This window comes from Pseudorca crassidens, chromosome X (genome assembly GCF_039906515.1).
Source record: "Pseudorca crassidens isolate mPseCra1 chromosome X, mPseCra1.hap1, whole genome shotgun sequence".
NCBI lineage: Eukaryota > Metazoa > Chordata > Mammalia > Artiodactyla > Delphinidae > Pseudorca > Pseudorca crassidens.
The window spans coordinates 23,073,072-23,092,464 of NC_090317.1; the positions used below are offsets into that span (position 1 = coordinate 23,073,072).

The 19,393-nt window shown below is 38.0% G+C and overlaps 1 long non-coding RNA gene across 1 annotated transcript in view; it reads left to right on the forward strand.

The window, feature by feature from the left end:
• Window positions 1–3,696: 3,696 nt before the first annotated feature.
• Window positions 3,697–19,393, forward strand: part of LOC137216920 (uncharacterized) — a 162,785-nt gene continuing 147,088 nt past the window's right edge. The window contains exon 1 of the long non-coding RNA XR_010939891.1: window positions 3,697–3,812. This is a non-coding gene — a long non-coding RNA (uncharacterized lncRNA). The remainder of the gene's footprint in view (window positions 3,813–19,393) is intronic.

Here is a 19,393-nt window from a genome sequence, read left to right on the forward strand (position 1 = left end):
CATAGAATGAATTAGGGAATATCACCTTCTCCTCTATTTTGTGAAAGAGCTTGCAAAGGATTGGTGTTTATTTTTTCTTCAAACGTTTGGTAGAATTAACCAGTGAAGTTATATGGAATTAGCAGTGTGCTTTAGAATGAAAAATAAAGACTTTTTTTCTTATTTAAAATGATACATTTTAATAAAAGCAATAAATTCGGCACAATTATTTACACTTTTTTACATAATACCTCTAGAATTTGGGGTAGCCTGTCCATTACAGAGATAATAAAGTGGCATGAAATGCAATTATTGACTGTAACAGAATATCACCAAATGTCAGATTTTCTTTTTGCTCTTACTTTAGAGGTATTTCATATCTTCTGAGAAGTTGTATACACGTTTAGAGGACTAGGAAGAAGAAATAAATACCAACACACAAAGCTGATATTCAATATGATTTTACAAACAGGCTGATTTGTAACGAGACGCAGGTGCGGCTGCTTGCAGCTCATGTGCCAATAATTCGAGAGGCAAGTGTCGGTAGAAAAGAAAGGTGCTTTAATCAGCAAACCAGATTCTGTTCAGCCATGACAGTTTGTAAAGGGAAAAGTGGAGGGAAGAATCTCAGTGAATCATCGAGGCAGGAGGTTTGGTTCTGTATCATTCTCCATTGCGTGCAGACTGGCTGACTCTTCAGATATTATGTTGCCTGAAGGATCTGCCTGCAGGATTGCTTAGGGAGGATGTTGGGGGCAGAGAGCTAGTCATTTTTTAACTGCTTAATTCGTCATGCTTACTTCTTTTTATCTAGGAAAAGAATCAACAGGTTATACAAGGCATGGTGTGCATTTAGGAGAGCATAAGTCAGGAGTTAGTTTCAATTGCTTAGTGATCTCATTCCTGTAATTAGGTTCTTTTAAGGTTAGAGGGAAGAGAAATGGGCAAACAGGAAAGGGGCAAAAGAGCTGCTTTCAGATTTACAAATAAGCTATCCAAAAAATACTCAAACATAACCCTCAATTTATCTGGAATTTCCATTTATCATGCTGCTCACCTTTTACTCCCTAATCAGTCAATCAGCAACATCATTCTAGCCAGCCTACATTATTTCTGCTTAAACTCAAGTTATTTATACATTTTTGCATAGAAACACATCATTAATTTGGTAATTTACCTCTAGATGACTTAAATAAAAGTAGATTTAGAGAATAGCAATGACTGTCCCTATTCAACTAGCCTCTAAATTCTGTTAGATCTTAATAAATCTGGAATTAATTAAAAGACCTGTTAGTAAATCTGTGAAATATTAAAGCCAGGCACGCAAATCTTTGCTCCTGGCCCTCAAGTCACAGAAAGACAGGTAACAGTTGCAGAGGGCATAAAACTGTGTTTAAGAGGAAGCTGCTATTCGAAGCATGCAACAAAAGATTTACACTTACCTCTTCACAGCTCTGTTCAAAAAGTAATCTAAAGAATAGTTTAAACAGTAAATCAAAGGAAATAAAGTTGATCACTTAATGTATCACGGTAACCGAAAGTGGGGTCCAGCTGCTCGCAGCTCAAAAGCCAATAAAGAGGCAAGGTTGGTGGAAAGGAAAGTTTGCTTTATTTCAGATGCCGGCAATGGCGGGGGGTGGGGGGTGGGGAAGGAGGACTCCGGTCCAAAGGATGATTCCTCACCACTGACAATCAATGGGCAAGAGCTTTTATAGATGGAGGGAGGGGGCTACATGCAGAAACAGCAGTCAGCTCTGACAGTCATCTTGAAATTGGTCATGCGGTGTTCTGACTAGCGTCATCTTGATTCTTTTAAGTACAGTTAATCTTCAATTCCAGGGTCATTTTGTATCCATTTCTCTGAGGCCAGTTCTCGGAATTGTGGCAGCTTATGTCATGGCTACAATTGGTCATCATGTAGTTAACTTCTTCCACCTGGTAGGGGTTTCAGTATCTACAACACAGCTCACAGGATATGGCTCAGAATATTACCTATAGCCCTTGAGAAGGAACTAAAGGTCCTTGACTATGCTTAATGACTAAACTATTATTATTTGGTCTCCTTTGACTGTTTTACTTTGTTTCTGCATTTTCTCACTTCTCTGATTAAACTTATTCTTTGGCTAAATTTTTCCACAGACTAAAGGCAGGCTGAGGACATGTGGGTCAACAACTATAGGGTCCTGCTCCGTTTAACTACCACACTTAATTTTCTCTTCTTAACACCTACCTTTTTCTTTTCTTAACCTCTGATATAAAGGAATGAATATAAATGTATACTGTTTTCCCTGAACTTCCCCTTTGTACCTAGCTCCATTCTCTGTTCACACACCAGGCCGTAATTGCCAGGATAAATCACTTTGACTTGGTCCAACCCTGAACAAAAATTGTAAACCAGGGAAAGTTTATTTTCAGTGCCTCGTCAACTTCCTTTCTATCCCTAATTGACTTCTCATTCAATTCTTAATTTCTTTGTCATCATGTCACCTGATTGTACCTTAAGGCCAACCAGTAAAAGTTTCTCCCAATATCTATTTGCTCTGGATAAAGCTTTATAATTTAAGCATTTTTGCCGCTGAAAAGTAATTTTCTGTATCTCATTGACGTAAGGTCCTCCACCTCAAATTAGATTAAAAATTATGTCAGTTTCTGTGTTAAGATGTTATTTGTGATATCTACTGAGACACATTTGCAGTTTATCACAGAAAACACTTTTCACCAGGGGTTATTATTTAGGGTTCACAGACCTCTTATAAAATTCAGAATGTTCATAAACTTGGGTGGTGGGAACAAATTACATCTCTCTTTTCTCTGCAATGTCACTGAAATTCAGCATTTTCTTCTATTATAAAAGTTGACAACAGCCTAACGCATTATTAGGACTGTGATTGCCTCAGTGACAGAAAGATGGATATTGTTCTAATTCATTATAGCTGTTGCAGCTAAATGGCACTGATGTTCATCACTTCTTAAAAATTCTGATAGCAGATTCACTGTTATATGTTTTTAAGCAAGTTAACTGCTATGTGTATATATATTACTATATCACAATTTTTAATATTTTGATAATTATGTCAATGGTTTTCTTCCACTGCCATTCCATGTATTTTATTTTATGCACTTAAAATATTCTTCTTTCTCTCTCTCACACACACACTCGGACAAATGAGCTCTCGAGAGGCAAGTCTGACACTTTGGCACAATGACTCCTCTCTGGTCCCCAGGAAAACTTCCTGCTGTCGCGCACGGGAGCCTCTGTGTCCTGCAGCCTCCTCCCACCCTGCCTGGCCTCCGGGCTGCACACCCAGGCCTGCTACTACGAGGCGGCTTAGCAAACACCTCCGAGAGAAAGTCTCCCCAGCGCCAACCCCAGGCCGCTTTCCCGAAGCTTTCAGGCAGCCTGGGGTGATGGGGGAGCGACCTGAGGGTAGCCGAAGGTCAACTGCTTGGCCGCAGGCGGCCGGCGCCTCGCCGCCGTGGGTGGGTCGTGGCTGTTTCCCCAATTTCGATCTTCGATTGGTCCAGCTTGGCTTCTCCAGGGCGACCACCCAGAGGGCGCGTTGTTGGGGGATACGGTGGATTGTCCACAGTTAGAAGGTCAGGTACCCCGCCCCATGTCAGGTCAAAAGTCCTGCCGCGGACGTTTCCGGCCGCGAGGCTCCTCCCGTGCGCCGTGCGCCGTGCGCACGGCGCTACATAAATGAGGCCCCTCTGCTTCCTGCAGCTGCGGCCCGGCCTTGCTAGCGGCTGGAGAGGGAGAAGGCTGGATCCTTCCGTTCGCGGGGGCGTGGACCCCCAATGCCACGGTCTCCCAGCACGACAGTGGCTCGGAGGTACTTGAACTTTTCTTTCGTTACTTTCGCCACCGTTCTCTTCCGGGCCCGCTCGCCCTCTGCTCCTGGGAAAGCATGGGGAGGAGTAGAAGCCAGCTCCAGACGGGGCTCCGTGCAGGGCTAGTCATGGGGCTCGGAGTTTGGGGCGGGGGTTGGGGGGTGTTTGCATCTTTAAGGAATCACTCCCCAAGCCACCACTTGTTTACGATCAAGGTTGGGTTTTCCAAATTCCTTATCTGAAATGGCATTTAGAAGCCAGCAGTGAAGACGTGAACTCAAAGTTTCTCCCAAACGCATGGGCCACGTCTCCAAGATAGTCCTTTCAGAAGAGCTGAGCTTGTGGTAGGCCATTAATTCCCTTCAGGTGGTTCGGCCAAGCTTTTCTCTTAGGCGTGCCGGTGGAAAGGCTCTCTCAAAAAGGCTCCTCGAGTGAGGTCTTCCCCCAGACGCGTTGGGACGTCCATGGCAGAGTGGGTAGCCACCTCCCTAAGCACATGCCAAAGGTGAAGGCAGCCAACCCGGGGGTAGCCCAGATAATAAAACCCACAGAGTGAGAACAGAAGGGGTTCCCATGGAAATCCTCCTACTTGCTGGATATCCCATGTGCTGAATATTTTATATTAAGATATAATAATTAGCAGCAGATGTGTTATGGAATGAATTGGGTTCCGCTGCTCCCTGCTTACAAAAATCAGTATTCACAGGTGTTGATAGAAAACCAAGATGTCTTTAATCAGAATACCAGCAATCTGGGGAGATGGTGGACTCAACGTCCCCCCAAAACCGCCTCTGCAGATTCTGCTCAGCCATGAAATCTTTTAAAGGGAAACAGGGAAGTAATCTGTTAATCATTGAGATAGGGAGTCAGAGTAGTCACCATCCCCCACTGTGTGCAGGGTTGTCGACTCCTCTTGATCTTCCTCTGGACGTTATCTTGTTCACACAGTTTGGTCACACAGTTTGTTAAGGAGATTACTGAAGGGGAAGCTAGGGAAGAGGTCTGGTCATCTGTTAATTATCCTTCATTTCTACTTTGATCTACGGTAAGAACCGACAAGTTAGGCAAGGTATTGTATGATTAAAAGATTGGAAAGATGTGCTTGGGCGGGAGATGAGTAGAGCATGGTTGTATGAGTAGATGTTGTATGAGTTGTCTGGTTTAAAATGTAGTTACAATATAGGTTTGCTAAAGTGACAAGAAAGGGGGCTTCCTGCTGAGAGCAGTTTCCTGCAAAGAGCTGCTTACAGGTGTACTACAACATCGAGGGGTGTGGGTGGATTGGCTGGGCTTAGAAACCGCCACTCTCTGCAAGTTCTTTGAAAGATTTTTCTTCCTTAGGGAGGTGAGGTGGGTGGGAGGGAGGAATGGCCTTATATCTGGAAGCTGGAAAACTGGCTTTTGGGAGGTGGGGATGGGGGAGTAATAGCAGTTACTGTCTGAAACAGGTAAAGCCCAAACACCTGCTCAGCTGAGCTCTGGTAAGCAGGGGAGGGAAATCTTTCCAAGAATTGCCAACACAGTGGCCACACACACACACACACGCGCGTGCGTGCGATCTGTTTTTCACGTACGTTCTCACTTATTCTTAGAACTTCAAAGAATAACTCTGATGTGATCCATCAGCGGAGGCACACTTATTTCAGAACATGACTTTGAAAAATGATTTTTCTGTTCTCTAGAAATAACACCCCTTCTCCACCCAGACACATGGAACTCAACATGTTTTCTGGCTTTGTGACGTCTTTAAGATGTGAACAAGGGTTTATATGTCAGTAGACATTTCTTCAGACCTTTTTATTTTTAGCTTAATTCAAGTGATCATTGCAGTGTGTTCTTTACCAGAATTCTCAAATGACACTGTTTCAACATTTACTCAGCACAGGAAAGTTAATGTGTATTGCTCCCACACAAAGGAGGAACATAGCATAGACCAAACACAGGATGTATCATTGATTGTCAGAGCCTTTTCAAGTCTATTCACCATTAAATAAAGTGTTGCCTATAAAAAAAATATTATTCTTAGAAGGGATCCATGGGATTCACCAGATTGCCAAAGTGGTCCATTGCCCAAGAAAAGGTTAAGAATCTCTGGTTAAATCCAAGTAGCACATCTCTTTGGTGACACAAAATGTCATAGAGAATACAAAGAAGGGACAATGCATGGTAGAGACTTACTTTACTCTCTCCACATGGAATAGACATCAGATTCACTTAGTGTTCTCATTTAAAAAAGACTGATACGTGAGTCCCACCTCATAGATTTTGATCGAATTGGTCTGAGAGGAAGCTTGAACACGAGATTTTTTTAATAGTTCCCAGGAAATTCTAAAGGGCAGTAAGTGCTGATAAAACTTAATCTAAAGGAAACACTGATGGCCAAATATTGGGCACCAGCAAATGGTTCTGTATTGTAGGTGGAGCTTTGGGTATATATTTGGAAGGGTGTGGTTATAGGTCTTAATAAAAGCAGTTTAAGATCATTTTAGCTGTAAACAGTAGAAGTACAGTACATAATTTTTGACTTACCTTCAAATGCTCGTAAACATCCAAAGGCTTTGCACGTGGTAAAATCAAATTTTAAGGTAAAGCTTACCCAGATATCTTTGGGGTTAACTTGATCACTGATTTTTCTAAGCAATTTCCAATTAATTTTGTATTAACAGTAAAATATCTCTTTTTAAAAATTGTATTGGGGCTTCCCTGGTGGCGCAGTGGTTGAGAGTCTGCCTGCCGATGCAGGGGACACAGGTTTGTGCCCTGGTGTGGGACGATCCCACATGCCACGGAGCGGCTAGGCCCGTGAGCCATGGCCGCTGAGCCTGCGTGTCCGGAGCCTGTGCTCCACAACAGGAGAGGCCACAACAGTGAGAGGCCCACATACCGCAAAAAATAAATAAATAAATAAATAAATAATTTATTGAAGTATAGTTGATTTACAATGTTGTGTTAATTTCTGTGGTACAGCAAAGTGACTCAGTTATATATATATATATATATATATTATATGTATATATATTATATATATATATCCTTTTTCATTTTCTTTTCCATTACAGTTTATCACAGGATATTGAATATATTTCCCTGTGCTATACAGTAGGACCTTCTTGTTTATCCATTCTGTATATAATAGTTTGCATCCACTAATCCCAAACTCCCAATCCATCCTTCCCCAACTCCCTCTCCCCCTTGGCAACCACAAAGGAGGAACATAACATAGACCAAACACAGGATGTATAATTGATTATCAGAGCCTCTATGTCTGTGACTCTGTTTTGTAGATAAGTTCATTTGTGTCATATGTTAGATTTCACACATAAGTGATATGGTATTTGTCTTTCTCTTTCTGACTTCACTTAGTATGATAATCTCTAGGTCTGTCCATGTTGCTGCAAATGGCATTTATTTCATTCTTTTTTATGGCTGAGTAGTGTTCCATTGTGTATGTATACCACATCTTTTTTATCCATTCATCTGTTGATGGACATCTAGGTTGTTTCCATGTCTTGGCTATTGTGAATAGTGCTGCTGTGAACATAGTGGTGCATGTATCTCTTTGAATTATAGTTTTGTCTGAATGTATGCCCAGGAGTGGGATTGCCAGATCCTATGGCAACTCTATAAAATATCTCTTTCAAAGATAAAATAACTATGTGAATATGGCACCCAGGTGAGTTTTATTTTAATGGATGTACAGTCAGCTCTTGACAACTTGATTATAATGTATTTAATTTGACAGGCTCCTATAGGGAGAAAGTACCCATAACAGGTATAAATAGATGGATGACTAGATGGACAGATAGATAAACAGAGAAATAAATTTTTGTTTCACAAGCTGGCAGGTTTCTTACAATTGAGGTTTCAATAAAGCTGCAGTGAAGTCTATGGATGAAAACCTTTTAAAAATATTTATTATAATTTGACATTTTAATAAAAACTACAGTGAAAGTCATCTATAGTTGTCTTAACCTTATGAAGAACAAACCGCTTGATGAAAAAAATGAAACTTTAAAAAAAACTTTTTTTGAAGTTGAAAGATTCCCTAGAATGGGAGCAGAGCTTCTCTTTTGAAGGGTGATGGGGCAATATTGCATTGGCTATTACAAGATGCATGACACCCTACCCTCTAATGATATACATCTAAGACGTACAGAATATGTGTTTCAGTGCTATTAAAATAATTGTGTAATGTCAAATTTTCCTCTTTGCGGGCTGTATGACCTTGAGCAAATTAGGATTCAGTTGTAATTTTTATTGATCAGAGGAATATTCCAAGGGTGAATTTTAAAAATATGAAGGGTAAGAATGTTAAAAAGAGTGGGAGGCAATGACAAGAAGAAATGAATATTGAATAAGCATGCACGTGTGCAATGCAACATGCTCTTCATTAATTTAATTTTAAAATCCATTAAGGCTTGTTGAGAAATGTTTGTTAAGTGCTTTGAACTCTTTGGCGATTGGCATTATGTAAATACAAGGGACGATTTTGATTTAGAAAGGATACCATAAATTCCATACTCAGGATATGACATTTTACCAAATCATTGTTCAGCTCAGGGTTAAAAATAAGCTAACAAATAAGGATTTTAATATAAATATTTTTTTCTATAAAATTTTTCATTTAAGTAACATAAATATCATCTCAATTCATAACAAATAATTTACATAATGAAATGAAACACCTTTTGAACCTTCACATAAGAGCATTTTGACTCAAGTACCACATGTTCTTATTCATAGGCTTTTTGTTGCAGGTAAAACAACAAAAAAATTAATTTGTACGGGACAGGAAAGCCATAAAGCTCAGTTTTGCAGATGAAAATGCTTTGAAAGAGATCTGCTTTATTTGGCATTTTCCTATGCCTTAGTTCATTTTGAATTTTACTCTCAAAAGTTCATGCTATTCCTTTGCATTTGTCCTTGGGATATATGCCCGCATTATATATGCCACTCATGCTATCTGCCACTCTGTTACTCCTTTCTAATGGAAACTGCTCCATTTAAAACCCTTGATGCCTGGAGAGTCATTATTTATATGTCCCCCTACACTCATCTCATCCTGGCCAGAACCAATTGGACTAAGAAGGGACTGTTGACCCAAGAGCTGACAAATCCATTTCTTGGTCTGGCTCAACTGTGAAAAATCACATAGCCTATTTTGGAAACTTGAACGAAAAAACATAGAAGGAAGCTGCCCCTTTACTGATAAAAAAAAAAAATGTACATGGTTATGAGGGAACAAATGTGGAGTGCCATGAGATGAAATTCAAAAAGGTAAGGAAATACAAATTATGAATTATTAGAGAAGGCCAATTGGTAGTGTGAAATAAAAAGGCAGATATGCAGAATAGAGTTGAAAAAGATTACTACTGGAACATCACAGTGAAGCTCTATAGTAACTGCTGAAAATTTTTCTAAAGTTGCATTAATTTGGAACCACACTTCAACTCAAGTCTAGAAATCACTCTGAAAGGCAAATACTGTAAAGTCTCATTATCTTGGATTTTTATAAGATGCCCCTTTATTCATAATCATTCTCATAATAACTCTCTGTTTGTACTAACTTGATTCTATCTGTATTATTTGCAATGAAAAGAATGAAAGACAAAAACACTCTTCTTTTTTTTCCATTTGCAGCCTTTCAGGTAGGATATAGATGTATGGGAAAGACTACCACCAACACGTGTGCACGCGTGCACATGCACACACACAGAATAAAAAGTTATAATAAGTTTTCATTCACTTACTCCAGACATTTATGGAGGTGGGGAGGCCACAAAGTATAGGAGTAGATGCAGCATGCTTTACTATAGAGTCATTTGGCCTCCAAAGTATCTAAAAGGAATATATCCTGCTGGTAACACAATCCATACAAGGAAGAATATTGTCAAATCTGAGCTGCTGCCCCACTGTGCTCTTTTATATTCTGGGATTAACTAAATAAATTGAGAAAAATTGATAATTAAAATTTAGAAAATGCAATTCTAAACATTTAAAACAAATTTTATAAACATAGGTTACCAAATTTCACTTCAGTACCTAAAAAAAGTAACTATCAAAAATTTACAGCAAACTATATTCTCAACAGTATAAAAATCATAGAAATATTTATTTAAATAACAAAGTAGAAACTTAAATCTCAGGTTGTCATAACTTCTGAACGAAAAACTAGAGCTAAATTTTACTCAGTAGAAATTGCTAATCATCAAATGTTATATCTGAAAATTTTTATATAAATCTGCTATTTACACATTAAAAAATCCTTGGAATTCTATTATATTATCAATATTTAGGTATATGTATATGTCTATAGATATAGATATCTATATATATATATATACCTTGGTAAAAGTTGTATGAGTTCAACCAAGTTAACTTTATACAAAATTAATGATTTTTCAAATTATCTTCTTACATTTAATCGTTGCTTATGTTTCATTATAACAATAAAGTAAAAGGAGTAAAAGTGGTGTATTAAGTTTGAGATGTTAAGCTAGGAAAAAACCCTATTACTATGTGAATAAGGGTTTCTTATTTAAAGCAGAAGTAATGGTATTTTAATAAACCCGTTAGAAGTTAAAAAAGTAAGTGTTGGCTGCAAGTTGTATTTCTATGAAAACTTCAGAAGCACTTGGTCATCAAAGAAAACATCCTTTGCTAATTTGTCTTCATATTTCCTCTTTGGAAAAAAGGGCTACTTTGAAGGGATAAAACAAGACCTGCATTTTTGTTAGCAGATTCATAATAAACAGTCACAGGAGAGAGATATATCAGATCAAAGAAGAAGAATGACTCATTCCGAATATATGGAATGGAATGGAATGGAATAAAGTTGTCCCAAGTTGAGCATTTGCTCACAAACCTTAGTCTTTGCTCTATCATAAACAGGTCCTATTTTCATCTCAATATGTTGACTCATTAAATTGCCCTACACAGTTTCTTGAGGTTTTACTTCTATGTAAAACAAAACTCAGTTTTCTGTGATCATAGCTACAGTTTAAAGAGAGAATTAACTTTATGACTTAGTAATTCTCCAGATAATTCTATTGATTCCTAACTTTGAAAATTTGGTTGTGCCAAATATTTCCAATTACAAATAGAATTAAACAAAAAGATTTAATTGTAGTAATCCCAGGGGGTTAAAAATAGACAGTGAATTTCCTTACTCTTCACTGCAGTGTACTCCTCTCTTCCCATAAATGTGCTGTTTTAAGTCTCTTATTTTCTAGTAATTTGTTGTAGCAGTAATAGAAAATTAATACAGCAAATTCCAGAGCCTAGGCCTGAAGAGACTTTGCCACTTCTGCCATCACCCTCTTCAAGTTCTGAGGTAGTATAAAAACAAATACAACACCATTTATTGATGAGACTGTCTTTCCCCCATTGTTATTCTTGCCTCCTTTGTCATAGATTAATTGACCATAGGTGCATGGGTTTATTTCTAGGCTCTCTATTCTGTTCCATTGATCTGTGTGTCTGTTTTTGTGCCACTACCATGCTGTTTTGATTACTGTAGCTTCGTAGTATAGTTTAAAATCAGGGTGCATGTTACCTCCAACTTTGTTCTTCTTTCTCAAGATTTTTTTGGTTATTTGGGGTCTTTTTATGGTTCCATACATATTTTAGGATTATTCTAGTTCTGTGAAAAATGCCATTGGAATTTTGATAGGGATTGCATTAAATCTGTAGATTGCTTTGGGTAATGGACCCTTTAACAATAGATTCTTCAAATCCATGAGCACAATATATCTTTCCATTTATTTGTGTCATCTTTAATATCTTTCATCAATGTCTTAGGGTTTTCAGAGTGCAGGTCTTTCACATCCTTGGTTAAATTTATTCCTAGGTATTTTATTCTGGGTAATACAATTGTAAATGGGATTGTTTTCTTCATTTCTCTTTCTGATACATGTTAATACTATATAGAAATGCAGCAGATTTCTGTATACTAATTTTTTATCCTGCAACTTTACTGAGTTTTTTAGTTCTAATAATTTTTTGCTGGAGTCTTGAGGTTTTCTGCATATAGTATCATATAGTCTATAATTATTTAATGTATTGTTGAATTCTGTTTCCTGATACTGTATTGCAGATTTTTGAATCTAAGTTTATCAAGGTTATTTGCCTGCAATTTTCTTTTTTTCGTAGTACCTTTGTCTTCTTTTGGAATTAGGGTAATCCTGGCTTTGAAAAATGATTTTGAAAGAGTTCCTTCCTCTTCAGTTTTTTGGAATAATTTGAGAAGGATAGGTATTAATTCTTTTTAAATATCTGACAAAATTCCCCTGTGAATCCATCTGTCCCTGGACTTCTGTTTGTTAGGAGGTTTTTGATTACTGATTTTCTTCAAGATTTAGACTTAGAAGATTGTATGTTTCTAGAAATATATCTGGTTCTTCTAAGCTGTCACATTTTTGGCATATAGTTATTCATAGTATTCTCCTATGATCCCTTGTATTTTTCTGTTATCGATTGTAAGTTCTCCTCTTTCAATTCTGATTTTATTTATCTGGGGTCTCTCTCTTTTTCTCTGATAAGTCTGGAAAAACATTTATCAATTTTGCATCTCTTTTCAAAGAACCAGCTCTTAATTTCATTGTTCTTTTCTATTGTTTTTATTTTATTTTTTTAAACATCTTTATTAGAGTATAATAGCTTTACAATGGTGTGTTCGTTTCTGCTGTATAACAAAGTGAATCAGCTATACATATATATATATCCCCATTTCTCCTCCCTCTTGCGTCTACCTCCCACTCTCCCTATCCCACCCCTCTAGGTGGACACAAAGCACCGAGCTGATCTCCCTGTGCTATGTGGCTGCTTCCCACTAGCTAGCTATTTTATATTTCGGAGTGTATATATGTCCATGCCACTCTCTCACTTTGCCTCAGCTTACCCTTCCCCCTCCCCATGTCCTCAAGTCCATTCTCTACGTCTCCATCTTTATTCCTGTTCTGACCCTAGGTTCTTCAGAACCATATGTTTTTCAGATTCCACATATATATGCATTAATATATGATATTTGTTTTCCTCTTTCTGACTTACTTCACTCTACATGACACAGTCAAGGTCCATCCATCTCGCTATAAATGACCCAATTTTGTTCCTTTTTATGGCTGAGTAATATTCCATTGTATATATGTACCATATCTTCTTTATCCATTCCTCTGTTGATGGACATTTAGGTTGCTTCCATGTCATGGCTATTGTAAATAGTGCTGCAATGAACATTGTGGTATGTGACTCTTTTTGAATTATGTTTTTCGCTGGGTATATGCCTAGGAGTAGGATTTCTGGGTCACATGGTAGTTCTATTTTTAGTTCTTTAAGGAAGCTCCATACTGTTCTCCATAGTGGCTGTATCAATTTACATTCCCACCAACAGTGCAAGAGGGTTCCCTTTTCTCCACACCCTCTCCAGCATTTATTGTTTGTAGATTTTTTGATGATGGCCATTCTGACCGGTGTGAGGTGATACCTCATTGTAGTTTTGATTTGCATTTCTCTAATGATTATTGATGTTGAGCATCCTTTCATGTGTTTGTTAGAAATGTGTATATCTTCTTTGCAGAAATGTCTATTTAGGTCTTCTGCCCATTTTTGGATTGCGTTGTTTGTTTTTTAATATTGAGCCACATAAGCTGCTTATATATTTTGGAGATTAATCCTTTGTCAGTTGCTTCATTTGTAAATATTTTCTCCCATTCTGAGGGTTGTCTTTTCGTCTTGTTTATGGTTTCCTTTGCTGTGCAAAAGCCTTTAAGCTTCATTAGACCCCATTTGTTTATTTTTGTTTTTATTTCCATTTCTCTAGGAAGTGGGTCAAAAAGGATCTTGCTGTGATTTATGTTATAGAATGTTCTGCCTACGTTTTCCTCTAAGAGTTTTATAGTGTCTGACCTTACATTTAGGTCTTTAATCCATTTTGAGTTTATTTTTGTGTATGGTGTTAGAGAGTGTTCTAATTTCATTCTTTTACATGTAGCTGTCCAGTTTTTCCAGCACCACTTACTGAAGAGGCTGTCTTTTCTCCATTGTGTAGTCTTGCCTACTTTATCAAAGATAAGATGACCATATGTGCATGGGTTTATCTGTGGGCTTTCTATCGTGTTCCATTGATCTGTATTTCTGTTTTTGTGCCATTATCATATGGTTTGATGACTGTAGCTTTGTAGTATAGTCTGAAGTCAGGGAGCCGGATTCCTCTAGCTCCATTTTTCTTTCTCAAGATAGCTTTGGCTATTCGGGGTCTTTTGTATTTCCATACACATTGTGAAATATTTTGTTCTAGTTCTCTGAAAAATGCCATTGGTAGTTTAATAGGGATTGCATTGAATCTGTACATTGCTTTGGGTAGTATAGATATTTTCACAATGTTGATTCTTCCAATCCAAGAACATGGTATATCTCTCCATCTGTTTGTATCATCTTTAATTTCTTTCTTCAATGTCTTTTTTTTCTTTTCTTTTGCGGTACATGGGCCTCTCACTGCTGTGGCCTCTCCTGTTGCAGAGCACAGGCTCCGGACGTGCAGGCCCATCGGCCATAGATCACGGGCCCAGCCGCTCCGCAGTGTGTGGGATTCTCCCGGACCGGGACACGAACCCATGTCCCCTGCATCGGCAGGCAGACTCTCAACCACTGCGCCACCAGGGAAGCCCTCATCAGTGTCTTATAGTTTTCTGCATACAGGTCTTTCATCTCCTTAGGTAGGTTTATTCCTAGGTATTTTGTTCTTTTTGTTGCAGTGGTAAATGGGAGTGTTTCCTTAATTTCTCTTTCAGATTTTTTGTCGTTAGTGTATAGGAATGCAAGAGATTTCTGTGCATTAATTTTGTATCCTGCTACTTTACCACATTCATTGATTAGCTCTAGTAGTTTTCTGGTAGCATCTTTAGGACTCTCTATGTATAATATGTCATCTGCAAACAGTGACAGGTTTACTTCTTCTTTTCCAACTTTGATTCCTTTTCTTTCTTTTTCTTCTCTGATTGCTGTGGCTAAAAATTCCAAAACTGTGTTGCATAATACTGGTTAGAGTGGACAACCTTGTCTTCTTCCTGATCTTAGTGGAAATGGTTTCAGTTTTTCACCATTGAGAACAATGTTGGCTGTGGGTTTGTCATATATGGCCTTTATTATGTTGAGGTAAGTTCCCTCTATTCCTACTGTCTGGAGTGTTTTTATCATAAATGGGTGTTGAATTTTGTTGAAAGCCTTTTCTGCATCTGTTGAGATGATCATATGATTTTCCTGCTTCAGTCCGTTAATATGGTATATTGCATTGGTTGATTTGCATATATTGAAGAATCCTTGCATTCCTGGGATAAACCCCACTTGATCATGGTGTATGATCCTTTTAATATGCTGTTGGATTGTGTTTGCTAGTATTTTGTTGAGGATTTTTGCATCTATGTTCGTCAGCGATACTGGCCTGTAGATTTCTTTCTTTGTGACATCTTTGTCTGGTTTTGGTATCAGAGTGATGGTGGCCTCATAGAATGAGCTTGGGAGTGTAGCTCCCTCTGCTATATTTTGGAAGAGTTTGAGAAGGATAGGTGTTAGTTCTTCTCTAAATGTTTGGTAGAATTTGCCTGTGAAGCCATCTGGTCCTGGGCTTTTGTTTGTTGGAAGATTTTTTTTTTTTTTTTTGCAGTACGCGGGCCTCACACTGTTGTGGCCTCTCCCGTTGCGCAGCCCAGGCTCCAGACGTGCAGGCTTAGCGGCTATGGCTCACGTGCCCAGTCACTCCGCGGCATGTGGGATCTTCCCAGACTGGGGCACCAACTCGTGTCCCCTGCATTGGCAGGTGGACTCTCAACCACTGCATCACCAGGGAAGCCCTATTGGAAGATTTTTAATTACAGTCTCAATTTCAGTGCTTATGATTGATTTGTTTATATTTTCTGTTTCTTCCTGGTTCAGTCCCAGAAGTTTGTGCTTTTGTACGAATTTGTCCAATTCTTCCAGTTTGTCCATTTTATTGGCATATAGTTGCTTGTAGTAAACTCTCATGACTCTCTGTATTTCTGCAGTGTCAGTTGTTATTTCTTTTTTATTTCTAATTCTATTGTTTTGAGTCTTCTCCCTTTTTTTTCTTGATGAGTCTGGCTAATGGTTTATCAATTTTGTTTATCTTTTCAAAGAACCAGCTTTTAGTTTTATTGATCTTTGCTATCATTTCCTTCATTTCTTTTTTATTTATTTCTTATTTGATCTTTATGATGTCTTTCTGTCTGCTCCCTTGGTTTTTTTTGTTGTTGTTGTTCTTTCTCTAATTGCTTTAGGTGTAAGGTTAGGTTGTTTATTTGAGATGTTTGTTGTTTCTTGACGTAGGATTTTATTGCTATAAACTTCCCTCTTAGAACTGCTTTTGCTGCATCCTGTAGGTTTTAGATCATCGTGTTTTCATTGTCATTTGTTCCTAAGTATTTTTTGATTTCCTCTTTGATTTCTTCAGTGATCTCTTGGTTATTAAGTAGTGTATCGTTTACCTTCCATGTGTTTGTATTTTTTACAGCTATTTTCCTGTAATTGATATCTAGTCGCATAGCCTTGTGGTCGGAACAGATACTTGATACAATTTCAATTTTCTTAAATTTACCAAGGCTTGTTTTGTGACCTGAGATAGGATCTATCCTGGTGAATGTTTCATGAGCACTTGAGAAGAGAGTGTATTCTTTTGCTTTTGGCTGGAATATCCAACAAATATCAATTAAGTCCTTCTTGTTTAGTGTATCATTAAAAGCTTGTGTTTCCTTATTTATTTTCATTTTGGATGATCTATATATTGGTGAAAGTGTGGTGTCAAAGATCCCTACTATGATTGTGTTACTGTCAGTTTCCCTTTTTATGGCTGTTATTATTTGCCTTTATGTATTGAGGTGCTCCTACTTTGGGTGCATAAATATTTACAATTGTTATATCTTCTTCTTGGATTCATCCCTTGATCATTATGTAGTGTCCTTCTTTGTCTCTTCTAATAGTCTTTATTTTTAAATCTATTTTTTCTGATATGAGAATTGCTACTCCAGCTTTCTTTTGATTTCCATTTGCATGGAATATCTTTTTCCATCCCCTTACTTTCAGTCTGTATGTGTCTCTAGGTCTGAAGTGGGTCTCTTGTGGACAGCATATAGAAGGGTCTTGTTTTTGTACCCATTCAGCCAGTCTATGTCTTTTAGTTGGGGCCTTTAATCCATTTACATGTAAGGTAGTTATCGATACGTATATTCCTACTACCATTTTCTTAATTGTTTTGGATTTGTTATTTTAGGTCTTTTCCTTCTCTTGTGTTTCCTGCCTAGGGAAGTTCCTTTAGCATTTGTGGTAAAGCTGGTTTGTTGGTGCTGTATTCTCTTAGCTTTTGCTTGTCTGTAAGGGTTTTAATTTCTCTGTCGAATCTGAATGAGATCCTTGCTGGGTAGAGTGATCTTGATTGTAGGGTTTTCCCTTTCATCACTTTAAATATGTCCTGCCACTCCCTTCTGGCTTGCAGAGTTTGTGTTGAAAGATCAGTTGTTAACCTTAGGGGGATTCCCTTGTATATTATTTGTTGTTTTTCTCTTGATGCTTTTAATATTTTTTCTTTGTATTTAATTTTTGATAGTTTGATTAATATTTGTCTTGGCGTCTTTCTCCTTGGATTTATCCTGTATGGGACTCTCTGTGCTTCCTGGACTTGATTGACTGTTTCCTTTCCCATATTAGGGAAGTTTTCAACTATAATCTCTTCAAATATTTTCTCAGTCCCTTTCTTTTTCTCTTCTTCTTCTGGGACCCCTATAATTCAAATATTGGTGTGTTTAATATTGTCCCAGAAGTCTCTGAGACTGTCCTCCATTCTTTTCATTCTTTTTTCTTTATTCTGCTCTGTTGTATTTTTTTCTACTATTTTATCTTCCAGGTCACTTATCCGTTCTTCTGCCTCAGTTATTGCTTGTTTGGTGTTTAGTTCTTCTAGGTCCTTGTTAAACGTTCCTTGTATTTTCTCCATTCTATTTCCAGGATTTTGGATCATCTTTACTATCATTACTCTGAATTCTTTTTTGGGTAGCCTGTCTATTTCATCTTCATATGTTTGGTCTGGTGGGGTTTTGCTTTGCTCCCTCATCTGTTATGTTTCTCTGTCTCCTCGTTTTGCTTAACTTACTGTGTTTGCGGTCTGCTTTTCACAGGCTGCAGGTTCGTAGTTCCTGCTGTTTTTGATGTCTGTCTCCAGTGGCTAAGGTTGGTTCAGTGGGTTGTGTAGGCTTCCTGGTGGAGGGGACTAGTGCCTGTGTTGTGGTGGATGAGGCTGGATCTTGTCTCTCTAGTGGGCAGGTTCACGTCTGGTGGTGTGTTTTGGGGTGTCTGTGGCCTTATTATGATTTTAGGCAGCCTCTCTGCTAATGGGTGGGGTTGTGTTCCTGTCTTACTAGTTGTTTGGCATAGGGTGTCTAGCACTGTAGCTTGCTGGTCATTGAATGGTGCTGGGTCTTAGCGTTGAGATGGAGATCTCTGGGAGAGCTTTCGCTGTTTGATATTACATGGGACCAGTAGGTCTCTGGTAGACTTATATCCTGAACTCGGCTCTCCCCCCTCAGAGGCACAGACCTGACACCCATGAAGAGCAGCAAGACCCTCTCAGCCACATGGCTCAGAAGAAAAGGGAGAAAAAAATGAAAAAAAGAATGAAAGAAAAAAATACAGTTATTAAAATAGAAACATATTATTTATAATTTAAAAATTTAAAGTTATATGAAATAAAAGAGAAAAAAACAAAAATAAAAAAAGAAAGAAGAGCAACCAAACAAAAAACAAATCCACCAATGATAACAAGCGCTAAAAACTATAGAAAAAAGAAAAGGACACACAGAACCCTTGGACAAATGGCAAAAGCAAAGGTATACAGACAATATCACAAAAAGCAAACACATACACACGCACTAAAAGAGAAAAAGGAAAAAAATATATATATGTATTAAAGGAAGGGAGCAATCAAGTCAATAAAGAAATCTACGAATGATAATAAATTCTAAACTAAGATAAACATAAAACCAGAAACAAATTAGATGCAGAAAGCAAGCTCCAATTCTATAGTTGCTCCCAAAGTCCACTGCCTCAATTTTGGAATCATTCTTTGTCTATTCAGGTATTCCAGAGATGCAGGGTATATCAAGTTGATTGTGGAGATATAATCTGCTGCTCCTGAGGCTGCTGGGAGAGATTTTCCCTTTCTCTTCTTTGTTCGCACAGCCCCTGGGGTTCAGCCTTGGATTTGGCCCCGCAGAGCCATACAGATTATGTTTTTAACTTTTTTGCAATTTGATAGAGGATTCGGCATTGACTGTGTAGCATCATGATAAACATATCATAAAAGAATCACGAAATAAATTGCAAAACACATATGGCAGATTTCAGTTTCTAAGAACATAGTTAGCAGCATAACCGGAGAAACTGCTAGGTGAAATATAAAACTCCTCATAAATGCACGAATAAATTATTGAGAATGAAAGTGAAACACTTAGAGGCCAGGATTAATGAGAAAGTAGGCATGTAGGTTGGTAAATGAGCACTGAAACTGGAGTTTTTTTCTGGG